General features: G+C 41.1%; 1 long non-coding RNA gene across 1 annotated transcript in view; it reads right to left on the bottom strand.

Moving 5' to 3' along the window:
• Nucleotides 1-6532: 6532 nt before the first annotated feature.
• The window catches only part of LOC144035422 (uncharacterized), a 38694-nt gene continuing 21584 nt past the window's right edge, over nt 6533-23642 (bottom strand). Inside the window, exons 2-4 of the long non-coding RNA XR_013288436.1 lie at nt 20876-20936; nt 12004-12167; nt 6533-6813 (exon numbers count right to left, since the gene is read on the bottom strand). This is a non-coding gene — a long non-coding RNA (uncharacterized LOC144035422). The remainder of the gene's footprint in view (nt 6814-12003; nt 12168-20875; nt 20937-23642) is intronic.

Here is a 23642-nt window from a genome sequence, read left to right as displayed (position 1 = left end):
ATGTGTAGAGCAAATAAATCCACATGCATATTTTCAGCTTTTCTGCTTGAGGGCAGCACAAGTTTGTGACTGACTTCTTGTGTGTACAAAACCGGAGCTATGGGAGCATCTGCTGCTGAAAGCTCTTCTCTAGAGTCCTTGGGAAAATAATAGGGAAGATAATGATTGTGCAATTCGTCTTTTTTTATCAACCTCACAGGCCTTGCGTGCTTTTGTACCAGCCTCGACCAAGCAGAGCCCCCGGATTTCAATGGTGCGGCACTCCCGCCTACTGCAGCCCGAATGCAGGGAATGTGACTGCGCGCATGACTGGCAAAGGACCTCAATTACTGGTAGGTTGCCACAGTCAAAGGTGTCTCCATTTCATGCGAAGCAAACGGCCATTGTTCAGGTAGCAAATGGCTGCGCTCATATGGGAGGCCGTCCCTTATGGAACATAACGGCGATTTAGAAAGGAGGATATCTGTGCCGAGACTCCCCACAAAAGCGACTGATTGAGATTGACCCCTATTTTAGGGACCTGTTTTAAAGACATGATTGTCCTGTTCGGCCCAGTTCTTTTGAAGGCTGCGAAGAGTGACGTTTCACTACGCAACCTGGCATCCGTTATATGACATCAAGTTGGTTTTGAGCTGCCAAGGATTCTTGAAGAATCTTCCCAGCAGTGCATGAAGTTGTGGCAGAGAAGGCTGAGAAAGTGTGTTTGACTCTAGGGGGATTGCTATTTTATCGTTTGTGACACCAGTCCTGGAACTTTTTCAACTCACCTCATATTGAGAATTTACTCATTTACTCAATTTGCACTCAACTTTTTACAAGCTTCTCTGAGTTTAGTAGCAGCACAGAATAGGTGGTTAAAAAAGCAAAAGTGTAGAAGTTTGTGCTATTAATTGATTTATTGTTAAATGTGAGTAATTCCATATTTTATCGGTTAATTTGTACTTTTCAGAAAGCTTTGTTTTTTTGATCAACAAGTTTAATTTGAAATTGATTAGGACTGTCAGCTGTAACCAAATTAAAGATAAGATTATTTCCTTTTTGGGTTGAGTGAGTCACCCACAAAAGTCCTGAATGGCTTTCTACCTGCATTGTTTCTCTACCGATGCATATTTAATGCATAATCAGCAATGATGGCTAAGGAGGTGTGGTCCTATGTTTCAGTGCACAAATCTGACCTATTTATTTGCTTGAAAGACAACACTCTGAGAAGTAGTGGCTCATGTAATGAGAAACAGTTAGTTGTACTAGGATGGATCAAGTTGTCCAACGCGGCTTAAAAGACTCATGACATCATTAAGCCACCGTGAGCGAGCGCAGTGATTGGTTCTCAAGAGTAGAGCAAGACTCCTTGTACTTGTCATGAAGGAGGTGGAGCAGGGACGGCAAACTGTCTCAGAAGACGTGTTTGCGACGGGAAAGCCAGCTTTGACCTGCATAGTATTAGTTTGACAGCGGGATTACTTGCTACTTACAGGGGAACATGAGTGGACACAATTAAGGGACAAGACTGTGTCTCCCTTGGTTGCGTCATGACTTGTCAAATTTGAACAGTTGCTTCATGTGACACAATCTGGGAACAAACACATGCTCATAAGTCAAGAACTTTCTCAGCTTTGGAGGATGTTGTTCGCTGAGAAGATATTAAAGATTCGCTCTCCTCCAAAACAGATTTTAGGAACACCAAAACATTAAACATGCTATGATTCAAACACTTTCTCTATTATACTTTATTTTTCTCTAATCAGGCAGCCAATCAAAAGCATGCCAGACATAATATTTCAATCAAAGTGTACAACGAGAACAATGGCCTCATTTCAAGAGGGCAACAGGAGATCAGAAGAGTGACCTAAGGGTGCAAGCCGACATCTTGTTGTCCTTCTGCACTTTGATATTCAAATGTGGACGGACAATAACAGACTGAGTCTTGAACGTTGTGGCCTTCTTTCAAGTGCTAGAGAGAATTTTACATCAAAACGTGTTCAACGAATAACACTTCCAGCACCCTGACACGATGCAATCAAAGTGCAGTCTAACCTAGTGCAATTATTGAAAATTGACCTTCATTAAGCAAAATGTGGGTTCTCAAAATTAAAATGAATTGTAGATATATGTACTGTATTGTGTTGTTGTTTTTATCTACTCTATGTAAAAATGTTCTCATCATGGTAAGAAAATAATACATAAAACACAACCTGGTGGGTGTTTCTTTACCAGCAAGAATTAATTGTGACAATTTAGTCTCAAAATCTTCAAACATTTCGTTGTTGCTGTTATGTCCTGAGGGCATTTGATGATGGTATGGACATGTGATGGTGAAACATGCTGCGTCATATCTCATATGGCAAGCTTGACCAAAATGAAAGTTGATTGCAATTGCCCTGTGGTTGTTTTTTACCCTTATAGCCTACCACGTGCAAGCAATATTCTACAAGGCTACGTTTGTTTTAGTGATGTAAAAGATGCTAAAACAGGAGTTAGCGGCAGGAAATAATGAAGTAAAAATCCTGTACTTTAAAAAATGTAAAATATTTTATTTTTATTTTACTTCCTACATTTGAAAACAAATATTAGTGCATGCTTCTCTTCAAAAATGCCAAAACAGGTTTGTTTTTAGCACCGTATTGTTCTATTTATGTAGTATTATTAAAGGTAGCCAAACTACATCATCTGCCTACACTGTAATTGTTTTCATATTTTATCCAAAAAGTCCCCAACCACCCTGGTCAAATAAATGTTTGACGTATCATGAAACATCAAAACATCAATGTGGGTTTCGTTTTCATGAGCTTGTTTAGGCATACGATTGATGTGATGGCCAGGCTAACTTACGCTAGCTCTCATTAGCCAACGCGCATAGCACCAAGGCTGCAAATATTGAATATTTTTAGAATCAATTATTCTATCAAATGTCTCATTTATTAACCGAGTAATCAGGTTAAAAAATGACTTTGAAAAGCTTCAAGACACTTTTTATTTTAATTTATTCAAGTTATCCAATTAATCATTTTAGCCTTAAACTATGACATTGGAGTTTCTCGCAAACCTGTCCACCTGTGACACATAAATTAAAATATATGCTGTTTATAAATGTTTTAATTTTATGTACAGCTAATGTGAGAAAACTACTTTTGATACTTAAGTAGCCTATATTTACTGTGAGTCTTTTACTCAAGTTCTATTTTAATGTAATTAAATTTAATTTTATTGTGTTCTGTTAAGATACTTTTACTTTGGTTTCAGATACTTTATACTGTAAGAATTTGCACAGATACTTAGCGCTGTGGGTACTTTTGCCACCTCTGTCAACTTGTTTGAGGCCATTTCAAGTGCAGTTTATGTGAAGTGATTCCAAGTCAATCTCAATGTAGAGAGAGACAATTTATGGAGATCTCAAATCTGTGCCACTTCTGTCACTTGGCTGAAGGAGGTATAGCTTGATTCTATCTGAGACATGACTACAGAAGCTTATCGAAGCTTTGCAGGGAGTCTGCAAACACCTGTTACAAAAAGCAGTGTGGGCCCGATAAGACCTTAAAGTAAACTTGTGGAAGAGCAGAGCATTCAAGAAAGATGTTGGCAAGACTTGATTGTTTTGGATGCCGTTATTCAAACTCGTTAAAAACCAAACTAACCATGTTTAATTTAGGGTAGGATTACCAAGCGGAAAGCACATGTGCGCAGAGGGAGGTTCATTGCGATAATTACCAAGCGCTCCCAATTGCATCCGCCTCGCGCGAGCTGGTGGCGAGCCAGCCGACAACATGTAGCGAAAAACAACAGTCACTGTGCTGGCAGCGCTGTGGCTTTTTTCGACGACTCTCTCTTTTCTCTCCCGGGCTCCATCTGTGCCACTTCTTCTCCTTGTCTTCATCTTCTGCAGCTTTCTCACATTTCTTATTTGTTCCACCCCTTCCTAAAAGTCGCCCTTTTTTCCCCTCCCCTCCCACTCCTCTCACCAAGGACATGTGCTCCGGGGCGAGGTAGCAGGGTGACAGAAGCCGGACCCTTTGGTGTCGCCAGTTCCTTATCTCGCTTATTATGAGGGTGCTGTCATGCTTGTGCGTGTGTGTGAGCAGGCCGCTGTTCTCGAGGGCAAAGTGAGGTGCGAGAGGATGATGCACTTGATATACTGTGAAGAGAGGAGGAAGAAGTGTGTGAGTGTGTGTGTTTGTGTGTGAGAGAGTTAGACGGAATGTGGGGACGCTAGGCCATTGCCGAGCAGTTTGTGCTGACGACGCCTCCTACTGGACCTTATTCAACCGCCGTGTTGAAAATACACAAAGTGTAAACCCAACAAATGACCAAAACAAAACTAAATCAGAGCCAAAGTCACCACTGTAACATTGGATTTACAGGCAAAGTCCGCACTGCATTAGCTGGACTTTCAATTGTAGAAAGTACAGTGGATTAAAAAAGTCTACTGACCCCTTTTCGAATATGATAATAATAATAAAAGTAAAAAATATATAATAATTTAAAACAACTAAAATTTTCCATCATTAATGTGAAATAGAACGTGTACAACTCAATTGGGGGTCTTTCCCCCATATGGTTTATGCTTATGTATTTGATTTGCATTGTATTTTTGATTTAAAAAAGTACTTCTTTTTTTTTTTACTTGATCTTTTTACCAGATTTTTTAAAGCTTATCTAATATTTTTAATTTTTTCAATTGTTTTTTTTTTTTTGAGATTGTTTGAACTTATGTATTTATTTTGTAACTTTTACTTGACTAATATTTTTTATTTTTTAACAATTTCCTCTGTATTAACTTCTACTAGACTACTTTTTACTTATTCTTTTTTTGCTTTGGCAACACTTTCCATTGTGTTTAAACAAATGGTTTAATAAAGGAATCTTGAATTTTTTTTTCTTTTTTTACTATACTTCACTATTTTTTCCACAGTTTGCATTTTTGTCTATTGTGCTTTGTTAATGTTATTGCACATTGTTTCTTTTTTTCCTTCTTCTTAGGCTACTTATTTTATCATTATTACTACAGTTTATGCTACATGTTGACCCATTGGACCGGGGGGGGGGGGGGGGGGGTGTCAATTAAATACATTCAGATTTGATTCTGACTTTTTAAATCCATTATTAAATGCAGATTGTATTCAATTGGAAAAAACAACAACATCACATCACTGCATCACAGCCAGTGTGTACTGATTTATAACCAGCAACCAGGTGTTAAAAAACAAGTTTTCTCCACTGTCATACTATTGGTCTTTTTTTTCTTTCTCCCAGATCCTACCCTGTGCCCCTCCCCTATTGGAGCAAGCATATAGTTTGGAAATTGCTTTTTTTTTTCACTTTCCTTTTGTTTTCTCTTTCATCTAGGAACATTGGGGCACTAACTGTCGACCCATCAGCCCTCACGTTCTGTCTCCCTTTGTTGGTATAATTTTTTTTGTTTATTGGTTGGGTTGAAACTATTCAATGAATTTGTGTGTGGCGTGACAACATTTTTCCACTTCCATTCATTTGCGCTCAATGGGAAATGTGTTCAGTAGCCTATATGATATCAAATGGACATAACTTGACAGTTAGGCTACCCTCTGCAGCAAAATGTATGGATTGGCTTTGTGGCAAAAGTATGGCCTGGAGCAAAGATTGAGGGAAAACGCGACTGAGGTGTTTCAAGAGGGCACAGATGAGTTGGTGAAGACGTCATTTCATCAGGCAGAGAGGTCTTGTGCGCCCGTGGAGACAGACAGTGCAAAGCGCCTTGACTTTTGGACGAGCGCCCTTTTTGTGTGCGGCACAGACGCCGCCGAGCAGACATGGCACAGCCGTTGCGTGGACGTGGAGGCCTCGGGTCGCCGTTTCACCGTTATTAAAAACAGTGTGATAGCATGTGGGCTGTTCCCTCTCTTCACCCTGTTTCTTCGCACTCTTTTGCCTTCTTGAAATGAATCCGCCGCTCCTCGCCTACCCTCTCGCTCCTTGGTTACTTTGTAGCGAGTTTGCCGCGGACCTCAGACCTGCGCAGTCCTTTCCCTCCCACTATTCCTTTCTTGTCAATTTTTCATCCTTTATTAACCTCAACTGGAGAAGAAATCACATTCTTGCTTTGAGTTTGACCTCCTCGCCTTTTACCCAAGCTTCGATTATAAGGCAAGTGTACTTTAAAGCTTTCTTTTTTAAAGTTGTCTTTGGTTGTCCTTGAAGAAGACGGCGTCACTTACTGTATCTGGGCTGCAAGTAAACACCCATACGCTGTAATTGTGCAAAACTCTACCTCACAGACGTTTTCCATGACAACAGCCATCACGCAAGGCAATGATGCAAACACATGCAAAGGTTTTCGAGAGCTCATTGTATGATCAGTTGCAATACAAATCAAACATGTGCAACAAAATGTTTGGCTTTAAAGCATATTAAGCCAAAATTTGGTGTCAAAATGTGAAAAAATCCTCTTGTTCTTTGCCTAGAGAATCTTTTGTTTTAATTGATGATTGCAAAAAAGCAAGACGAGTACATTGGACCCTCAGAACTTGAAATGTTACATCTATGACAAAGTGGAGTTTTTGGGATAGACTAATCTACTACTAGTAGCAATATGACCAGCCATGTTGAAATAGTCTTCGCTGCTTTTCCAAGGCCAGGGCCGAATGAGAAGGGCGGAGCTATGGAGGCCTATCAAAGGCCCATCCACAGCGGACCTCATTAAGGCTTTAAAAGGTACAGTCGCACCTCACTCCAGCCATCCCAGGAAGCATTTTGTTTTTCTTCCGCCGCCGTCTCTCCGGTGCGCTGTTCTGATACTCGTTCAATCGCTCTTGCCTCTTTCTCTCCCGCTGTCTGTCTATCCTAGAAGGGGGCCAAAAGATGTAAACAAAGCCAGCACCTAATTAAATAGATGAGCAATATTAACATAACCTGAAAGCCCCAGCCAATAGTACCCAGCGCACACACACCTCCCTTCAAATATCCCTCCTCCTCATCCCTCCTTCCATTTTCAGATTTTTTTCCCCCTCTTGTTGTGATCGGAGCAGTGAGCGCCAATTGTGGGCAGCATAATTACCATTAGGACAGAAAAGCAGAGCATGTCTTTGATATGGTAATGACGCTCAATGTACACCCTGTAACACGCTCCCACCCACCATCCATCCCTGGCAGCACACACACACATTCAATCAAGTCCTCACTCTTGCAAACACCTCCAATAATGTCATCCATTCATATCTATCAGGGCCACATGCAGTTGCGCTTAAAGCAAGTGGAGAGAGTCCACTACACTCAGTGGGAAAGAAGATGAGCTTTTGATTAAGGGATGGCAGCCATGCAGCTGTACAGAGGAGGGGGAGACATGAGACCCTTTCTCACCAACTTTTTCCGGATCGCTAGGTAGGTAAGTGGCAAATTTGCCATCTTCAAATATGTCAGAAAATACGGTGCTAACGGTTTCACCTAGTTTACGCCTCAGATAGGGTACAATTTGTACCGTTTGTCAGTAAATACATTATACATCTCAGACTACATATTGGTGAACATAAACACATAAACAATATTAACGACTTGGTCAGAAAAAGTTGCCGCAGTGCTTCCTGGGAACCGAAGAGCTGCCAAAAAGAGTACACAAACAAAACAACACACAAGAACCGTTGACAGTTTGTTTAAAGTGTATTAAGTTGCCCATCACTAGTCTAGATTACTTTGTCTACTGTTTACTGCTTTAAACTGCTTTAAACCGTACAACAGTGGGCTCTTTCGAAAGGCTTTCACATGAGCCTGAAAATTGTTTGTACCCTTACATGTCAACAAAAAGGTGTTACTGTTCTATGTTAAATGTTCTGTTCTGTTAAATGTTCAGTTCTGTTGGTTTGGTCTGAAAAGTTGTCGTCAAGGGGGCAATAGAGAGGATGAGGGTTCGTGAAGGTTCTTTTGATCGCTAGTTCTCAGTTAGTTAGTTTGTTTTTTTATTCTGTAGTTAGCAGGATGACACAAAAACTAATGAGGCAGAGTCTAGAACCTCCAAAATCTTTAAGCAGATCTGGATAAAGGTGCAGATTGAGGACTTTCAAAGCTTCTTGTGCTGCATTCAAGGCTGCTGGGAAATCTAAAGAAAAAACACATTTAGACCTTTAAGGTCAGATCTCAATAGTCTGAACTGGTTGTGTTGAAAATAATATATCAACATTTTTATTTCAAATAGTTTTGGTGCATCTATCTGGGCTCAACAAACTTGGCTGATCGAATACCTTTTCCCTTGGAATTTCAGAATTTCCCAGGGAATGCATCATTGCTCAATGAACCGGCAATTACCAATACAAGTCCAGAAATATATTTTCAAATAATTTAGCAGATGGGTGCTCCACTTTAACACCACGTTATCGTTACTCTTTAGGTTTCTCCTCTTCATCATCCCATTTTTTGAGCCTACTTATAAATGAACACTCCTCGGACTCCTGCACCCTCCATCCCTCCGTCGGCCCTGTCCAAGCTCTGGCCCCCGTCCCGTGGATGGAACAGGAACAAACCGACTGCCCAGCTCCCTGCTGTCTCACTCTCATCCCGACTACACACACATCCTCCATCCCTCTGCATTTCCCAGGCCAAATCCCCGCAGCCTTTCCCCTCAACGCCACTCGGGCCAGGCCATGAAAACGCCGCCGACCTGGATCTCACGAACGTCAAGTCTCGTGGGGGACATCATGCACAATGTCAGAGACACACTCTGTCCTGTACATTTGGAGTCTGGCCTCTACGGTGGTAAAAAAAAACAAAGCAAAAAAAACAAAGCAAAAAAAACATTGGCTCGGCAACAGAAAAACAAAGCCGGGGAGGTGGGGGGTTTGGATTGGACACAAAAAATGACCCAATTAAACTTGAGAAAGGATACTGTGCACGCAGCATGTAATCAATGAACATACTCATGATGTGGATAGAGTGACTTACTGCAGGTAATGGGCTCAGGTGCAAGAAGGAGTTGCTGGCTTAAACATGTGAAATAAAAGCCCATCTCACCATGTTTTCATATCCCATATTATGATATAGACTACAAATGGACATGGGAATTGATCAGAATTAAGCAATTCCAATTGCATTGTCAACCCTCCTTATCCATTCTCATTGGGCGATGTCATGAAATATTACAAATTATATAAATTGGGGTTGGGCATGACCACACTCTGAGTGGCCCCTTGATTATTATTAGTATTATTAATAATAATACTAATAATACTAATAATAATAATAATAATAATAATAATAATAATAATAATAATATGTTCATTTGATTTTTTGGAGGAAAACATTTTTGGGGGGTATTGGGGGAGCAAACCCCTGTTTTTTGTGAAAATTTTATATTGGAGCTATATCAGCATTCATTGTAGAATTTGGGGTGTGGGTATTTACCTTTTTTTGTGTGCATTTTAATGGCTGCAATTAGACATGGATGTTCAAAATTCGCGGGTCAGCTCAGTCCCAAACACCCCAGAGCACGGTTACTTACTTTACTCTTAGTTTCTTTTATACATACACTGAGAAATGTATTTCCCCGTCCCCGCAATCGGTGAAATCCGAAGTAGTCATCTGTAATTTTTACATTATTATATATGTTTTAAAGGAATACAAGACCTATGAAAAACTAACGAGCTATTCTGTGAAATGGTTCATTTAAACTCTTCCCTGAAAAAATTGTCAATTTATGTTGAGCGATTATAATTCTATAGCACTTTTTATGAATATTTTTGCATTAAGTACAGTATCGGCAATTTTGGACAGTCTCATGATCATCGTGAAATGTCGCATGCTAAAACGCATATATGACATGGACGCTAATAACAACAAAGCCTTTCATGAGGAATTATTCCTATAGCAAAGAAGCACTTCTTCAAAAGCAGTACAGCCACGGAGGACTCGCCAAAGATTTGTATCCAGCAAAAAGCTGGAAAGTGGCCAACTCATTCAGCCGACCTTCGAAGTTGGGGACCGTCTGCAAGTTGCCTGTTACAGAGGCTCAAATTACCAGTCAAGTCACCATTGACATCGTTCACTCTGAAAATGTAATTTATGGACGGTCCCTAACTTGGTCTGTATACAACCGGGTGACTTTTACTCTGCTAGGCCAACCTGCATGTGTGCTAAGCACGCTTTTGGTCACATTAGGAGAGGCCACCCCCCACCGCCCCACCGCCCCACCCCAACACGGAATGACATGAAATCTGACGTGCTGAGGATTTTACTCTGATCAGAACTGGCGCAGTAATTAGGATAGAAGACAGCCTTTTCTTGCCCATTACGTCAGCAAACTCCCAATGAAATGAACAAAGGCGGCTTTCGTTTATGCATGGGTGCGTCATCACGATCATGTAACCAGGATAATGGCGTTCACCACGGTATATTCTTATTTTAGTACTTAATTGGTTTCAAAGAAAATTCAGGGAATAAGATGCCAGAGATATTTGTACATTTTCTCTTTGTACACAATGCCTAATCCAATACTGGAAAATTTGTTGGAAGTCTTGTATCGCTAAGGCTGTACACACATTTTACACTTTTTTTTCAGGCACCATTAACATTTTCTCATATTTCTCTCTTGTTTAAACACTCTCAATGTTCATGTCCCCCAGTAGCCCCGATAAAAAATGATAGCCCTTTCCATCATTTACGTTGGCCATCCCTGATATATATCATTAATGACATGAAATGCTGCATATTATTACGAAAGGGGATGCAAAAAAAGCCACGGAATTACTGAACCAGTTTTCTCTGCCTATGATGAAGGGTATAATGTTAAAGTAAAGAAGTCATATACATTACATGATTCTCATACAGAACATATTAGTCAAGAGACAAAAACACAAGCCACATGCTACTCTGCAAACAAGCACAGGCCAGCTCAGCTTCTAAGTGGACACTATGGCTAGCATGCTTTCGTGGTACGTCAAAACTTCTGTGCACTCCAATAGGCATGTGTTGATGGGCGAGTGTCAGTGTCGATACCACCCTTATTGTAAGGTATCGGTACTCGCCACAGTGGCCCATACCAGTATCTTGTTGCCGTTTTACGATCAGGAACTAGAAACTAGAATAGAAAATTGCTATTCATTTCATGCAATTTGAAGGAAAAAAATCTATATTGGGATAAATAGGCATTTCTTTAAACTGATCGGTCATTGTCTTTTGGGAGCAATTTTGTATGCTAGAGTTGTGAAGAGTTGAGTACTCGTACTGGTATCAGTGTGGGAAAAAAAGTGAGATTGAACATCCCAAGTAGTTTTATTTTCTAAAAAAACAGAAAGCAAACTATTGATGAAGCACTTTCCTAAAAAGATTTTATTTGAGAATGTGTTGGAGAATTTTCTGCTATAGTGTGTTTCATTTTAACGTGTTCCTATTTACGGGTTGAATTGTAACTAAATCACTCCTGCCTAAGATTTCTTATGAATGTATTACCAAATTGTGTGTTTTGGAGGAAACGTCCTATAAATGGATGTCGGTCTTGACTTTCCGCGTACTTTTTTAACACGCAGCCCAAATTCTTCCCCGTTCCTGATTTTTGAACCAAGCGCCTCGAACGAGTCGCCTCCATCATATACACGGAAATTAATGATGCTTACCTTGCCAAGCTGAAGGGAAAATAGGTCAAACGCGCTGGCATCTAAGCATGTTAGCTTCAGCTTGAATACTTGACAAATATATATTTCATTGTCTATCACGGATTGGCACAAATACACCCCAACAGCCTAAGCTAATTAAGACATGGCAGGGAGCCCGTTTATTCGACAGTACAGCGTTTATTGTCGTACAAGCGGGGATTTGATTCAAGCGTAGGATCACGTTTTCAACTTGGAAATTGTGGAAGTTTGGGTCCTCTGTGTAGTCAACTTGTTAACTGTTTTGCTTTTCATTACCTCCACCAAGAAAGTTCTTTTTTTTTTTATTCATGCAAGTTTATTTGAGGGGATTTGAAATTCACATATATTTAATCAAAATGTATTCTTCACTTCAATAGATATTTGATGTATATCCATGTGAGGATATATTTATACCTACCTAACAGACTATGTGCTGGAACAATCGTAGGTTTGGTAGAGGTGAGGAAGGTAAGCAAAGCTGCCTCTTCCTCATCCTGTCGGCTCCCCTGTGGGGCCACCGAGAGAAAGCAGAGAGCAGAGGGAGCCCTGGCCCGTCATCGGGGAGTCCAGATGGGCCGAGACCTACACACACACGCACACACACACACACAAAGTCAGTCACTCACATGTCATATGTTATCCCATCTGCACTGTCACCAAGCTGCTTGTGACCCTAGGGCCTCGCTGAGGATACAGACACACACACAGTATGTACGTAAAAATGCGCTTGCACACAAAAAGGTTACAAAAATGTGCCGCACACGCACACACACACATACACGCACACACACGCACACACACAGCAGAGGTGTTCCCGGTGTGTAATTGGAGGTGAAGATAACAGCCGCCTCTCTTACTTGCTTGAGCGCACTCTCACACTTCAGGATGACATCCTCTCACATGAACGAACATGAACGCTAGTTTGGGAGTAAATAGTGCTGCATGATTTCTATTATTATTCGTCATGTGATTTTTTTTCACATTTGTTCAGGTTTTACTGAGTGTAAATTGATTAATTGGAGATGCAGACAGCCTCTTTGAAGATGCTGGTGGCTGCTGTTCAACAATTTGGTAGATGTTTGTCATATTTATTCAAAAAACTTATTTTTACCATTAAGCATTCTAAGAGTCATGTAATTTCATTAATTTTGCTTTTATGTCATGAATGTGTGTTATTTTTATTATACGGTAAAGTGTTTGCTGTTCTCAATCAATTTACTATGGCAACAAAGCAAACTTCACATAGTTTAAGTTTTTCAAGATTAGAGCAGTTGCTTTTATGATAAAAAAAACTTTGACTTATTGCTCAGTTTTCTTCCTTGCAAGTGGCCATGAACTATAAACGAGCAGCAATTTGACAGTGTGTACGGTAAACAACTATTTTTTGAAAAAAAAGCTAAAAGGCTTCACACAGTTTCTTGCTTCCCCCAATTTACTCTCAAAGTAGCAAGAGAAGAGCATATTGTGTATTTTAAACAACCACATAGTTTTGCCTTTATAATGTCTGTTTAGCCTAATGCTAACAGATAGCATTAGTGTCTCAGTCTTGTACGTGAAGAATGGCTAATCTTGTTGCTGACTGAGAAGCTTTGTCGTCTCTGTGTAATGTATATGAGTTTCTAATATTGCTCCCAGTTGGATTGAATGAAAACATGTGGCAAAAGTTTTTATCTTGAACATTATATTTAACGATGTCATCACTTATTTTTTAAGTTTTAAAAGTATGCATGATAGTAGTTTGTTTTTAACACATATGTATTCAGTCCACAGAACAATGGTCAAAGTCTAGCAGGGAAAGTGAAGACATTGCCTTCCATGCATGTTGTATTCCTGATATATTTGAGGGCCATACAATTGAACATTTGCATGCAGAAACCTTTTGTCTCCCAAAATGAGCAGAGAAATCTCTCCTCTACTTCTCCTGGACGTGTCAGCTAAATGGAAAGTGAAGAGTCAATATGAGATGCCACATTTCGTTGACCTCCCTGCCCCCAACCCGACGATCCATTTAGTCCCGTTAATTGTTTCCAGGGCTGGCCCTAGGTGATTTGGTGCCCTAGGCAAAAGTGTAGATTGTAGCCCCCCGACAACTACAAGTAATGCAAATAAATAGCATAAGTACAGTGCAATACAACTGTTTAGTACAATATGTGCTGACATTATTAACTACAAAATGTTTTCAAACTATGTACAATATATTTGTGTAAGATACATATAAAAAGTAATAAAAATAATTAGGTCAATGACAGACTCCCATTTAGTTAAAAATTGAATTCGAAAAATTTACCCTATTTTGATGTTTATTTTTATAGACAATTCTGATTGACTGACATACATGCCTCTACCCTGGGCCCATTTTTCTTCACCCTCCTTTCGCCGCTTTAATGCAGTACCTGAGGGCTTGGACCTTTTCATTGTAAAGGTTTTTGATGTATAGACAACAACATAAGCGAGCCATCCATCTATCAATAGCGCTAACACTCTGAGATGATGCGCAACCCCTCCCCCTACCTTTCACTGTAAATAGCAGCAGCAGGTCGGATTCAGGATGCCAGGTCATGATCTCATATTTATTTGGACTAGAAGTTATTAAAAAATAATGATTATATAAAATATATATGCAGTATAATATAACATATATAAATAATGTAATGTAATAATGTAAAATAAATACAATTTATATGCTATACAACATTTTTTAGCATCCTCGGTTGAAATAAAGGTGGTCTCTCCAACTGATGGTTCACAACTTTTATTCAACCTTCCTTTGTGTGAACTGTAAGAGCTACAATACAACAACAAAAATTGCCATTAATAACTCAAACGGTATGTTTTATGTATCCTTTTACCATATTTAAGCCATATATATACTAGGGTGACCATATTCCCATTTCCCAAAAAAGAGGACACTTGCCCCGGCCTTGAAATTGTGGTACCAGTCGTAGTTACAGAGTCTACTTCACTTCCTATTAGTCACGCAATGCCAACCCGACATTTTCCTGAATTTATAAACCCCCCGGACGGATTAGTTGTAAACTTCAATTTTCTCTGATTTCCTGTGACGCGCACACGTCTTCTCTGCACTTGGAACGTACGTGGAAAGTACGTCGGGTACTTACATCAGTTCCTACCGGTTTATGAGACCTTTTCCTGTATCCTTCAAAATAAAAGTCACAACTATATTATAATAGCACAATAAAACAACGCAATTCTGCAATACAACAATGCAAAAAACTAAAATAATAGCAAGGTCATTTACATATTTTATTTTAGAAAACCTGAGTGAGAAAAATATTTTTTTGTTGTTTTTTTTTTCTTCCTGCGATTAGCACGCCCTGACCATTCGCCCCCCAATAGATGGCGCCCTAGACGACTGCCTAGTTTGCCTATGCCCTGGGCCGGCCCTGATTGTTCTGTTTGATTGTGTCAATCGCCATCCTCGGGATTGCGTGCATGTGGCGTTAATGGATTTCACGTGTGGTACAGATCACGGAGAGGAGGATATTTGGAGGAGCTGATTAATGTCGCGTCGGTCTTATTAGGGCACTTGCTGGAACAATTGGGGCTTGTTAAAGCCGCAATGATGCATTGCCACACCTGCAGAAATCAAATTCAGTTCATGACTTCACTGCTGTGACTCTGATTGCAAGTAAACATGACATGAAACACCTGTAAAGCACATATTTGAAGCAATCCAAAACAATATTCAAAACGACTACAGATAGAGCCTCCCATATGACTATTTACTTACTTTTCTCTGAGGTGAGCTGCCCAAAGAGGAAGTTGAAGGCCTCCCTGTTGGAGGTGATGAATGAAATGAATGTGCGCATCTGCAAGCGTGTTAAGTGCTGCAAAGTGTGTGCACTCCTGAGCAATTGTTCCAAACTTGGTTAATTACATAACACGCCGTTTTGCAGGTGTTGTGATCTCCGTTGTGCATTGCGAGCTCCCTCAGGAGCCGCAAACCACCTGGAAATTGCGGTAAAGAGTTTAATTGTAGAATTGAGAACACCGGGAGGTCGAAATTCTTCCTCTGGAGAGCTTCTTCTTTGTTCCTGTCGGTGGGAGAGATAACAATTCCTCCCACCGTTAACTACCTGCCTGCTTGCTCACCAACTGGGTTTTGTTGTGTTTTGTTGTTGCTAATAGGCCTAATTGGCCGTAACCCAGGAGAAAGCGGGAGGAGGGTAATGAAACTACCTGCGCTCTAGTTCCTTCTCCTCTTCTGCTCGGGTGGAGAGAGAGCGAAAGAGAGAGAGATTTCCACAGAGGGACAAGATGCACAAAAAAATGGAGTCTAGGGGGCCCTGCAGCTCTTTGCTCATGCAAACAAGGGAAACGTGAATTTGGAGCATGGGAAAAGGAAGTTCGGCAATTGTTTCCCGGGTCATGTTTATGGATGATGATCTTTAAAGGCCTGAGCTACACTTTGATACTAAACAGACCCTTGATTATCTATGGAATGCACGCGCTTGATGTTTAATTGATGTGTCGGTAAATGCACAACACTTGGGTTTGATCTCCACATTGATGTGTTATTTCTCAGCAGTGCTTTCCTATTTGATCTCTGCATGTAGTTCATTTTAAACCACAACAATGCTTGTGGGACAAAAGTTACCGATCCTGTCCAGAATGGAGTCCCAGTGATGCAAATAAAAAAATACATATATGGATGATGTATAATGTCAGCCGTACATGTATGTCAGTGGGCATATTTTGTGTGTGTGTATGTTGGAGAGGGACCTAAAGGAACACCAAAACGACAATCTGTTGCCCCGGTGCTTGGGCCCTTGATGACAGATGATGCTCCCACTTGAAAGAGGCTAATTATTTGTCCTCTTTTGCGTGTTCCAAAAGACTTGAAGACAGATTTCTTGTAAGAAAAAACACCTTGCAAGGATGATTTATTAAACAGAGAATTCTCCGGTCACGGCAACAACACTGAACACTGAACATCACGTATGAGGTGGAATTTTCAGAGTGCGCATGTGCCCCCTCCCTCGGAGAAGAGGGCTTCTTATAGTAAAGTAAACCGCCTCTCTCCTCCTACTAAGAATGAGTAGAACAGATTGGTTCTCACACAATATGTTACATAATATTATTTTCGTACACAGACTGCAGCTGTATTCATCTCTAGACAAAATATACTTTCAGGGCACCTCTCGTCCCAAAACAATATCTCACAAACAAATTGAACCAGCTTTAGAGTGGCCGTGAGCGATGGTGCTCTCAGGGTATGTGTGTGGCAAAATCTGTTCTCACGAACAAAATGTGTTTTCGCACAGAACACTGAGAAGGAATTTTAGACGAAAACAAGGTTATGGTCAAATTATACTGAGTTCAACACTATTTCAACTACTCTACATCTATAAAACATTTCAACATGGTTAATATATAAAATAAAGAATTAAAAATGTTAATAATGTCTAACACACTGCTGGGCTGTGTACTATATATACACCCGTGTTTGAGCGTGTGTAAGACTATGGAGCAGTAAGCAGCTTGTCACACTCACTGTCTGTCTATTATTAACGTTGGTGAGAAATATTGTCTGTCTTGTTTGATACCTACATGACGTCAAGAGAATAATCTGTATACAGTAAATTATGCAGGGTCAAAGCCGTCTGTGACGTACGGTGAGGATTCGTGTGTGTCTGTTTCAGCGACAGCAGTAATTACAGTAGCCTCATTGATGATTCACATATTGGAGGACAGCATAGAAGTGAATAATACTCGCCATATTTAATAGATTCTAAACAATTGTTCATAATGGGCAATATTCCATGCAAAACCTTTACAAATAGACCAAAGGAAATAAAGTACGTCTTTATTTCACTTTGTTGTGTATCACTTCAGGGACTACAGGCCAATCTTTGGGGGATTACTCATAATGTATTTATAGTGGATCCTTGGGATAAACTTGCCCTTTGTTACCGAGCACTTAAGAAGCAATTTGTATACACACAACAAAGTGTGTGTGTGTGTGTGTATTTGGGCCATTTGTCTCTTAAACGCAAACAAAAGAGTGCACATCTTACATAGCGGTCTTATCTATTGAAGCCATCAGCTCCTCAGCACCCACGCATCTGTAAACAAGCCACCCACTGTGTCACACACAAATTTGAAGACCAAGCGTCCATGAATGCGGCCTATGAACAAGTTTTGTCTTGGAACATTTGGAATTCCTTTCCAAAAGTATTGGAACTGTGAGGCCAGTTTCTCAGAACATTGTGCCAAGAGTGTCCTCCCCCCTCTCCTACTTTTGTTTAAAATGGCTTACCTTAACCAGAATCCCATGTCACAGTGTAGCCAACAATACAAACTACTCTTCTTCTTCTTTGTCTTTGTCGTCATCATCTTTGGCTTCTAAATGGAAGATGAAGAAGAAGATCTTCTACCGGAAGTGCAAGGATTTACAGCACTGATACAGTATTTACTGTATTCTTCATTTTGTGTTGTGGGATTTGGGGAGCCTAATGGCTTCATAAGGTGCGTTTCCATTACTCTTAGTTTTGCACAAAAGGCATGTTGCGCAAAAGCAAGCTGGTAAAGGGGGGGGGGCATTCTGGGGGTTTGAGGGCCTGGTGGCGGCTGGGGCTGGGTTGTGGTGGGTGGCGGGGGGTTGTGGGGTGGGTGGGGGCTGTGGGCCGGTGGGGTGCCTGGCGGGCCTACCGTGTCCCGTGTTGGGGTGGGGGGGTGCTCCTGGCTCCTGGGTTTGCCCTCCGGCCGGTGGCCCCTGCGGGGCCCGCGGATTGTCCCTTGGCGCTGCCTTGGCCTGGGGGGCCCTGGGGGGTTGTGCTTGCTCTGTCCTGACCGGGGTCGACGGCTCCCCTCTTTGGTGGAGGTTTTCATGCATGCCAGGTCCACCACACCAGAATCTTTCGAAATTAAAACACAATCAGCTTCTTCCTCTGTTTGTTGAATCGGTGGAGGCTGATGTATGTGGATCTCACTCTGCTTCATCTATCCTTCCTTAACTTTCCTCAGTCTCTCCTTTGGTCACTTGAAGTCTCCCTAATTTGTTGGAATTTAGATGTTTCTTGGGTTGGCGAAAGACTCTGATTGGTAACCCGGTGGGTAGTAGGTAATGTCTGGTCGGTGCTGGATTTCACTTTCCTTTCTTTTCTTTGATCCTTCCTTGGGTCTCCTGACAACCTCACGACTATCTAGCTAGATTCTGAAGTATTCGGTTTAGGTGAACGGTATGGGATTTTTATTAGGTTTTAGGTGAACTAATGAGTACACACTCACACGCACGCACATATGCACACACACATACACACGCACATTCTCACGCACATAAAAAAAAAAAAACATTTTTAAAGAGAGAGCAATGATGATGACGTGTCGAATGGGTAAAATTACCAAATGAACAATACTGAGCTCTCAAGAAAAAATAAATAATAATAATAATTGTACTTTATCAAAATAGTACAATATCACTTTCATTTTTGCGAAAAACTGTAATGAAAACGCACTTGTAAAACCACCTGTAAGAAATCCCCCCCACCCTACTTTGTGGAAATGTATCACCGCGAAAATTGAGGGAACCCTGTAAATCTGGATCGGAATGGTTGGCACAATATCTTTTCTCAGCTTCACAGCTGCTTGTTTTTTTTACCTATTTCGCCTGGTTTCTTGTTGGTTATATATCAATGTTTCACACTTCTTAATCCTCCCAAATGGTGTTTCACAACCAAATGTAAAAACCTCAAAATGTTGCTGTTTCAATACTTTTTAAGGGGAGTGTAGAGCATGACATTTTGTTTAGTTGTTGTGGAAAGAGTATCTGTTGCATCACATTGTCAAAAGAATGAGGGGACGAGCAGATGGTTGGACTGCAGTAAATTCAGTCTTTTGTTGGTCCATTTCAATACACGTTCTGAGATGTTCGTATGAACCATTGAGATCATTTGCAATCAAGCTTTGTAGAATTGTGTCAACATGTTGCAGGCAACTGTGCTGGGCTCCATGCAGGATGTAGATAACCTTAGCTATTCACCCACCACGATGCATAAAAAGATACACGCCCAGTTCCCGCCTAATTGTTAGGCATCACCCAGGTTGTGACCTTAGCTCCTGTTGGAATTGTCACAAGCTGATAATAACCTGTTGACTGACTTTTGAATAGACAAGCAAGCGCGTTGGATGAACTGATAAACCACATTTGACCCCTGGTTAGCGGTGTGTACAAGTTGACCTCTAAGCAGGACCCCAATGTACTTTTTGACTTGAGAAAAGAACACAATCAGAATTTGAATGCTGATACGATCCAAACACAGCAGCAGAGTCCTACATTGATGCATAAAGTCGGACAGGACACAAACACAATTCCAGCGTGACTGAGCCAGCTCTGGGGCTTGATGACCCCAATATGAAAGCCAGTAGCCCAGTTTCACTACGCTTTGACGTGCCGAGTGGACATGACGCAAACGGGCAAAACTCAGGGGCTTCATTCTGAGTCTTTGGTCTGCTTTCCTGGACGGTGCGGTGGAGCAAAACTTATATGGCCGACAATACAATGCCAATGCAAGTTGAGGACAGAACTGTTTCATGTGCAGTGCATGCGTCCTGTATGTGTGAGGTCAGGATTCTCATCTGGCACTGCATTGTTCAGACGCTCTCACATGACTAATTCTCCCCTCCATGTTTTGTTGTCCCTTGTCCAGATGGTATGTGGGTCTTTCCTCTACTTGTCTGTCCTCAAGGTCCTTCACCACTGAGAATCTGGCCTGGCAGAAGCCATATGTTCCCACTACACGGCCATAAGTCACACCTCGTGTTTACTGGGACTGTCAGCGCTCTTGTCGATCGACTCATCATCAACCTCCAACCGCTGCGCATCCCGAACATCAAATGCTGGATGTTACAAATATAGCATAAGGTTTTTTTGTCTTCACGTGTCTTTTGTCTCAGCTGTCAGTCCCTCTCTCCACAGGCGTTCACTCCCCAAGTAAACAATTATGCTTCCTCAAACCAACATATGTCATTTTTGGCCATTCAGCCCCTCGTGTCCCACTACATCGCAAGTTCAAACTCACAACTACTTTAAAACTTGAGCTCTAAAAGTGTTTCTGTGACAAAAGATTGACCGGTGCTAGACGACCAGATTACACAGACCGAATGCTGACTGTAGTCATGGAAACAGATATTGGACCCTGGATTTGACCTTGTAAACAGTAGGTTACAAAGAACAAGAGATGCAGGCCACCATCCTGAATTCAGCCGTTTGCAATGAGTGGGGAAAAAGCGTGTGAGTGCATGCGTGAGTAACAGAAATAGCAGCTGACCTACAAGAGTCCCTCGAGAGATGCCTTCGCTGTGCCGTAGATACCCATCGGAGAGAAAATCCTGTTAGAAAGAAAAACAAGGGCGATTCAGTTCTACTTCACACTATGGGAAATAGCCAATAACTGTGTCCTACACGCACACGCACTAGTACTGTACTGTATATCTGCAGAGGGACACCGTAAGGAAAAGCAACTGGTGGTAACAGGCATGAATATTTTTGTTTGTTTCTTTTAACCAGAGATGGGCGTGAATGAATTTAGAGCATCCGGCATTCGGCAATTGTCAACAATCGGGACACCATTCTGTCATCGTCAGTCCGTCAAAATTTCAAGCTAAACCAAACTGTAATCGTCAATCCGTCTACTTCATTTTAACTGGGCTCATGTCATTGCTTTAGGACCGACAGGAAATTTCATGCAGTCCATCAATCGTCAGTCCAACCACGCTTCCGTCATGCTAAATCACATTTTGTCACTACTATTTTTCGCTTCGTCTGTTATGTTACTATTCTTTTCCTCACTAATATTGCCATATATAGTACATGTACATGGTTGTAACTGACGGAAATACTGCTGCGCACATCCAGCGGACTCAATACTTTGCCTTTTTAGGACTAGGGTTACGTAAAATGGCGCACCAAAGGACCACTTATCTGTCAAACAACGTGCCTAAAGGAACTGAGCTAAACTAACAAACGAGCAATAACTTCATTTCAGTGTCAAATGTGCTGGTCATGCCAGTCTTAGGTTAGCTTAGCAATTAGCATGGCTTCTCCATCTATCTTTGTCATCCCTTGGTGAGTACGATACTTGTCAGATATGTAGCTTATTCGCCGCCATGAGCTGACTCAGGAGCAAGTCTGCGACATGTTTAGCCATACTAGTATTCAGCGATGCATATTGCTAGCTAGCTGGTTGGGGCATAAGTAGCACCAAGCTTGCATCGACGGCAGTGGTGTAGTCCAGGGTATACACGGGTATACGGAGTATACCCACTTCTTTTTCAGTCAGCATTGAGTATAGCCACTTCTAAATCCCCCTGATGCACACCTTTCAGCAATGGCCTACTCTCCTCAGCCTCTAATTGGCTGGTGCCCCCTGCCTAAACTGATTAGATTGACTAACTTTTAGCATGAGGACTGATGAGCCAATCGACGGCAGAGTAGGTCGGGCCATGTCGAGGAAAACAATCCTTCAAATGCTACCCCACGCCATAATGGCGATCCAGAAATTTAGCACAGGTGAACTGGCTTGCTCTCGTACACGGGATACTTGATCCCCGGGGTGGACGCTGCCGCTTACACACTAATGTTCTAGTTAAGTTTTATAGTAGCTAGGCTGGTACTTTATTTTTACCTGTACCTGTAAGTTAAAACACAAGAATGGGGACAAATAGTTTAAGATTCAACATTCTAAGGGGCTGTTTTTCACAATTTTTGTTCATTGTTCACTAAGTATTGTAACTTACAGTATTTTATAACATATACTTTATATTTGCCTCATGAAAAATATATTTTACATTACCGTATTTCAGGCTGCTTGTGTTAGAAAACTGTTAACAGGTCACGATAATTTTATTATGTTATGTACAAATTACAGATTTTTAATTCTTACATGTCACCGTTTATAAAAGAGGACGTTTTTCTGGGCTACTTCAAAAAAATGGTGACAATTGTTACAGTTAAAAGTATCTGTTAAAATTGTTACCTACACCATGTGCACAGGTGACGTTTTGCGGCATTCTTAAAATTGTGCAAGCAGCCCAGTGAAGCTTTTTGGGAACGTCTGCAGTTCGGAAAAAACTTAAAATCTGTGCTATTGAGTGTCATTTAAACAGGAGCAAAATTTGCCCACAAGCTACAATGCAAAACCACTAAATTCAAGCATTGAGCTTATTAGAGGAATAAAGTAATATTTTGCATTTTTTAGACAACTATGTAGTCAATTTTTTAGCAAGGAAAGATGCATAATGTTCTGAGAATAAATAATATTGTTTAAAAATAACATTTTCCCTTGTTAACTATGATACTTATCATATTACAACATTTTTCTTTGAGAAAGTTTGAGAACCCCTGCTCTGCATTTTCCTGCTGATGACAATTTAGACGATCTATCCATTTACACCCATGTACACATTAGAGTTTACAATTCAGCAAGACCAGAGTTGAGATGCAAACCTCCGAACCTCAGAATTGTGAGGGACAAATAATAACCACTATTCACTCTGCTGCCCGTTGAGGAAAATTATTGTGGGGGGAAAAAATAGAGGAGATACTGTATCCACATCAGAGGATCTCATTGGCAGCCCAATGTTGTCTTCCTGCCACTGCCGGCTGCTAAACCGACCCCCCCAAAAAAACACAAAAAAATAAACATTAGAGCTAACCCAAAACACGCATGCATTCAATCCCATTTATTACTGTTTATAAAGGTCACCGTTTTCCCGGGCTCAGCGCCCCAGCACTACACGATTGTACGCATAAGTAAATGGCAAATTTGTGCCGCATAAATATGTATTAGCAATTAATAATGGCGGTGGCGTGTGAGGAGAAGCCAGGTGCATGCGGAGCAGAGGCTGGCAGGCTAGCTGGTGGAGCCATTGAGCTGGACGGGTGGATTTATGCCATCACTGCTCTCGCTCTTCCAACAATGGCCACTTCAGCACGACTGGTCACAGACACAAATAAATAACTTTATACATAGCCCACAGTGCACTCTCTTGCAGAAGTTAAGCACATAATATATGAACCTCAACCAGCCAGGGTTA

Source organism: Vanacampus margaritifer, chromosome 15 (genome assembly GCF_051991255.1).
Source record: "Vanacampus margaritifer isolate UIUO_Vmar chromosome 15, RoL_Vmar_1.0, whole genome shotgun sequence".
NCBI classification, from domain to species: Eukaryota; Metazoa; Chordata; class Actinopteri; order Syngnathiformes; family Syngnathidae; genus Vanacampus; species Vanacampus margaritifer.
This window is presented reverse-complemented; position numbering and strand designations above follow the sequence as displayed.